This window comes from Cardiocondyla obscurior, linkage group LG13 (assembly GCF_019399895.1).
Source record: "Cardiocondyla obscurior isolate alpha-2009 linkage group LG13, Cobs3.1, whole genome shotgun sequence".
In the NCBI taxonomy this organism is placed as follows: domain Eukaryota; kingdom Metazoa; phylum Arthropoda; class Insecta; order Hymenoptera; family Formicidae; genus Cardiocondyla; species Cardiocondyla obscurior.
In genome coordinates this window covers 3182870-3189113 of record NC_091876.1, presented here as the reverse complement: position 1 = coordinate 3189113, position 6244 = coordinate 3182870, and positions in this window count along the sequence as shown.

Sequence of the window (6244 nt, the reverse complement as noted above, 5' to 3'; positions counted from 1 at the left end):
AATATTTCGAGGACACTTCGAACGTGTCTCCGGTCCCGAGAACGGCGGGACTTTCCTGCCGCCGCGCCAAGTATCGATTAGGTCGATTTCTGCGCAATGTCCGACAGAGGCTTGAAACATCGCGCAGCGAAAAGTTCGGCTCGGATTCCATCAGCCGAGAAGGGGGAACGTGCTCCGGCCTTTTAATTCGAGTATATACTTAATCGATGGTACCGAGGATAAGCCGAAATCGAAAAGTTTTCGAAAGCGGGGTGGGCGGGTTGTCCGGTGATGCGCCCGTTGGTCGCTCTGGCCGCGAAAACGTTTCGCGATTTTCGACGAAAAGAGAGGCAGCTCGAAAACCGAGAGGCGAGAAAGAAAGAAAATAAATGATATAACGAATGCATCGGGGAACAATAACGAGAAGGATATATTACAATTACTCTCGGGCACAAATATTTGTTATTTGTTGTTTTAATCCTAGATTCACAATGCGCTTTATTGCGAGCCGGCATCACGGTTGCTGCTATATTATTAAAAAGTTTCTCTCTCTCTCGCTTCTCTTCTCTTTCCCTCTCGCCGCTAACAATGACGCGGCCGAAGGTAATATTCATTATCAGCGAAACGATTGCGAAATAAAACGTTTACGTCTTGGCGCCGTTCACACGGTAATTTTTAATTAAATTCGTACGCGCATAACTCCTTCGACATTGAGCCGTTTCAGTTCTGTCTAGAGCCGCCACCTTCGAAATAATCGGCACATTCTCCGTAATGGCAATTTCTTATCTATAATAATTTCTTTTACGATAGCATTACCTTCGCGAAAATTGCTCCAATTTCGTGGGTGGTTTAAAGAAAAAGAGAAAAATTACGCGGCAATTGAAATTGTTACGTAAGCGTCGCTGTTTTAAAACTAGAAGGTATCGGAACGTTATCATAAAAAAAAACCCACTCGCTGAGTGAAATCGAATAGACGGAATTTTTGAAGTGCGAAGTTTCGATTTCCGTCGCATCTATGAGAATTTCATGTTCAAATTTTTTTGTTGTTTTTTTTTCTTTTTTTTTTCCCCTCCTTCTTTTTAATAATTCGTTCGTCCAATTACTGAAAGAGCGATTTTAATGCTGCTAGAGTAACGTCGAACGTTCTTTCATCATCGATGATAAAGAGACGGTGTCGGCAAATAAAATTTCCGCTCGTTCGGCGTTTTCATTCGAACATTTCTGGCCCGGCCAAAATTTGAAGCGCGCGTGTTTCTCGCGGAAGTAAATATTTCCTTCGCGCACGTCGGGTGATTCATTCTAGCCGCATTATCTGGCATTATGATTCAACGAGCGAGCTTTTTGCCTGAAAGTCTCGTTAAATCGTCTGGTTTCTACAAGACACGTTACCCGTACGGCTGTATCAATGTTTGACAGGATTATGTCTGCTGAATGGCGGATTGAATATCGCGGCGATTACTCTTTTCGTATTCCAGCCAGAAAAAAAGCGCGGCGTTGTCCGACCGAATTAGATTTTTTTTCCCTCCTCTTTCTCTTTAATGCACCAAATATCGCACGATCTCTCGGAAGAATGATTCCAAACACTTTTCCGCTAAATTTTTTACCATTCACTATCGTTAAAAAGTACACGCGTTCATGATAGCGGTAAAATAAACGAAATTTAAAATAAAAAAAAATCTAGTTTTCCTTTTTTAAACTGCTATTTTTTGTATTTGATACGAATTTTATATATCCGCATAAAATTCTAAATCCAAGATTCAGTCAGCGGCGCAATTAAAGAAGGACAAATTTAAAAAACCTCGAATTAATTAAAAGTAAAGATTACGAAAAAAAAAAAATTTTTTTACACTTTGCATACCGGTCGGCAACGTCTGAAATTGCAGGAGAACTTAAACTACGTTTAAGCGCGTGTACTCGCCTACAAACGTATTAACGTAGGAATCAATATCTGAGGTCCATTTGGAATTATTAGAAAATTATCGACCGATCGATCGGGGATATTAACGAAAGTGAAAGCTAATGCTATTAGACTCGGTATTACAGTTTAAAGTGGAGGGTGAGATAAGATATCTCTATTGTACATTTTGCTAAATGCAATCGTCCCATTTCACGCAAATTACGCTAACCTGCAACAACAGCTGTCCTTTCTCAGGCTAGTCGCCGATATCATTCTCGCCTTTGATATATTAATTAAATCAAATAATACTTTCCGCCGTATTCGCATGGACGCATTGTTCGCGAACGAAAATAGAAATTGCCGCGGTCGCGTAATTAACATTTTTTTTTATTATTATTTTTTTTTTTTTTTACACAGCCCGGTTTATTTGCAGGCAAAAGTGCTCATCGACGTAGTCACTTCCTCCGGTAAAATCACGTTCGCTATTTGATTTTACAGGATTAATATTGATCTCCGCTCGTGAAAGAATAGCCGAAACTTGAACGCGCGACGGTGATGTAGGCGCGGCTCGCGTGTCGCACGACACAACGGCGCGATTCAAGCGGAAGCTTCTTCCTTTCTTCGAACTCGGGGCTGAAAGAAACTTGCGCAAAAAAAAAAAAAAAGAAAAAAAAAGGTAGGGAAAAAAAAGAGCAACGGCAATGCGTAGCGTGCCGCGATTCGCACGGCGAAAAGAGAACAGGAAGAGCTTTCGCGGTTCGCTTGCGGCGCATTTAGCTAATCCGCCAGCGAGTCGATCGACGAACCGAGAGGAACACAATATCGGGGACCGGCCATTTCGATGATAAAAGATCCATCCTGTCGTGCAGCGCGAACGCACCTTGTAGGCTCCGCAGAGAATTTTTCTAAAAAATGGATAGGTGCTGAAGCAAGAGTGAAATCGGGACAAGCGATCGGAATTGATGGGTGTAAGAAAAAACTCGGGAAAATTTTTGGTGCTAAACAATTTTTATTTCACGTTTGATGATGGGTTTAAACGATACAGTTAACGTGTTACATATCATTCCGCTTGAAACGCATATACGTATAAGTTTTATTCCATTTACATAATCGCGCGTAGGTTTAGATTGATCAGAAATAAACTGCGGGTTGTCGGAATACGCTGGCGAATCACGCCGCGCGAGAGGAGGAAGTCAGGAGTGATACATTTTGACACGATGACATACGTTCAGACTTACTATAAATATTTGTGACGTACACCTCGTAGTACTCGTAAAACTGTCAGTGCCATTACCGTCAAGGGGGCACCGGATCGGTTCGAAAATTTACGCGTGTACCTTTTTTTAATGCAAATCGACATGGCTTTCATCTTCGAAGTTAGTTATAAAAAAAAATCACACCGTACAGACGCGCACAGGTGTCGATAAGAAATTCTAATTAAACTCGCCGATATTTATTTAATTCAATTACTTCGATTATTTTATCCCCCCGCGTTTTCTAAATAATATAGTCCTTCCGAGATCTAAATATCGTTAAACTTACATCTGCCGGTGCTGAGATTGAGGCGCGCAGTTTCGCGTTTGAAAGACGATGATGCGACTCGATTCTTTCTAACGCAATCGGTGCGGAAAAATGACGCGTCCGCGTACTCTCGCCATTCTGACCTGGAAAAAACGTTTCTCGATGATATCGAGTGTCAGGAGATCGTCCATCTTAGCGACCGAGAAACGCGGGGCGCGCCACGAAATTACGAGATTTTACAATGGGGGACGCGGGGACGTTTCGTGAAGTGGGAACGCAAAGGAAGGCTTCTTAAGCGGCTCAGCGCGTAGGAGCGTGTAGATGCGGGAAGCCGACAAAGCTATCAGCGCCGAATGCATCCCGGAGCAGATGCTCCTCTCCTTGGTGGCTCTTCACCGTCTCTCCCTTCGCTCGTTTCCACCCCGCCCTCCCCTCTCGTTCCCTCTTTTTCTCCCTTTCCGTAACTTTCTCGCTCGAGCCTCTCGAAGGCATGCACGAAGGCATGCCGATGGTCCGCAATAATTCACGCGAACTTCAAAACGCTTACGGCGGGCCGCCGCCGCCGTCGTCGTCATCGTGACCGGGACATCGTCTACTCATTTCCCTCAGCCCTTCATTTCGGGGTGTTTGGCGACTTTCCGAACTAGATAGTAATTTGACACGAAATTCAACGCTCGGGAGAAACCTCTTTTTTTTTTTTTTTTTTTCTCCGCCCCTTTTGTCATCCTTTTCTGATTTTAAACCTTCTCTCTGTTAATATTCACGAAACTGCGAGTTGAAAGAAGGTAATTGAGAGGACGTCTTTTTAAAAAAAAAAAAAAAAATTCTTACACAAACCTTATGGCTACAAATGCAGCTGAAAAAAAATTCTAAAAATGCACCGTGATAAAAACGCAGTACCTGTTTCTTTGTTGGCGTTATATGTACAGATAGACGGAACCGTATAGAAATAGATACAGTAAAGATCACTAAAAACGTCCTTATCTCTCCAACAAAAAAGTTGAGGCTGTAAGTTTCAGCCAGCGCGTTCCATTGCGCTCGGCAAGAGGGTTCGGGTCATCGGGAGCGGGATTAAAGACAAAACTGTTCGTTGTTGACACTTAAATCTACATAGCCAGGGCGCAGAGCGTATTTAAGAGCGCGGAACGGAGAGAACGGGGAGGGAGGGAGATGAGGACGGGGAACGACGTTGCGGAGAGGGCGCAAAACCTAGGACGGATTAAGGCTTTCTTTTGCAGCGGGAAAGACGGCCTCGGGGCACCGATTGACCTCCATATTCACGACCACCCGTCGTATCGGGAGCCGCTCTGAGCCGCTTAAGTAGGTAGGATTTAGTTCCGTGAAGCGACAACGAGTCGTGGGACTGGCAGTCCCCCCGCGCGTTAAGGCGCCACTCGCCATTCTTTTTCCTCGCTACCTTACGGGGCCAAGTCTGGAATCCCGATGGTCCACAGAAGCGCGTTCCACATTGTCGAGATAAAACAGTAACGCTGACAGCGGTTTATCAGTCTGGCCGAGCTCGTTTTAACCGGGGAAGGTCAACATTCGAACGGAATGATATAAAATTCGAAGCGCTTGATTCTCGTTGCGTTTAAATTTACCCCCTGCGTTCATGCAAAACGCGGAGAAAACATCTTTCTCTCTTTTTTTCTTTTTTTTTTTCCATAATTTTGATGCATTTTTTTAAGAATTAATTATTTTACGGGCAAGTAAACGATTGGAGGTTTCCTTTTTTAAAGGAAGAATTAAATGACACAATTACTTGTAATTCGATTTTTTAACGAATACGAGACGCAATATTAACGTTATCAAATTGGCGCTCTTCGTCACACCAAGAATCGACTTTTAGTGACGTTGAGCAGAGGAACGCTCTTTGTATTCCCCAGGAAATTTTTACGCGAAAAAAAGAGAGAGTGTTCATCGGAATTTGTCGACCGTCCGTGTCGGAACTGTCCGTGAAATTTCGAAAACCGAAATCCGCACGAACATTAATCATGTCTCCTGAATACCGATAAATTCCCATTAATGAGGGTAGGCTTTGGAAAACGAACACAGGTAATCCCGTAAATTCTCAGACACTTTCAACAGCCTCTCGACAATGTTTTGATCGAAGCCTACCGTATCTAATTCCGCAAGAGTGACACGTGCATATTAATATTGCGGCCGGAAGTAGAATTACGTGAAAATGTTTCCGGTAAACGATAATTAAAAATCACCGTTCACAAAATCGTATAAAGAATTTATAACTTCAACTATCGCAGGTAGAGTCCCGACTGTCTCTAAAAAAAAAAAAAAAATTTTAACTGCTTTAATAATAGAACAAACGCGAAAGAGTATTAGTCACGTCCAATTTTATTGACATGTCAAATTCTATTGACGTATCGCTGCAGCTGACGCATAGATTTATTACGTGCACTCGTCAGACAATTTTCTGCGAGCGGCCAATAAGATCGCAAGGAAAATACTTTCTCCGAGAAGGGTTCGGACTGTTTTTCCGACGGTGCCCGTACAATGGTAAACTTTAAGTGCGTCTCGTATCGTTGTTTCTGGCGCCAGACTTTACGACGCGTGTCCCGTGCACCCTTAACGGCCAGGTAGCTCGGTGATCCCGCTGTCACCTTCATGGAAACAGTTTTGAGCGTACATATTTCACACCGTGAGTCACCCGCTCGAAATCCCCGCGTTGCCGAAAAGGAAACAAAAGGAGTTTAGTTTTCGCTATTCTCTAATTCTAACAGCGTCGATGAGCAGGTGAACTGAGAATTTCTGGCAGTGAGAGAGATAACGGATAGAGAGAAATAGAAAGAAAGAGAGAGAGGGAGTAACGTGGGCAGAATCATTTATTAA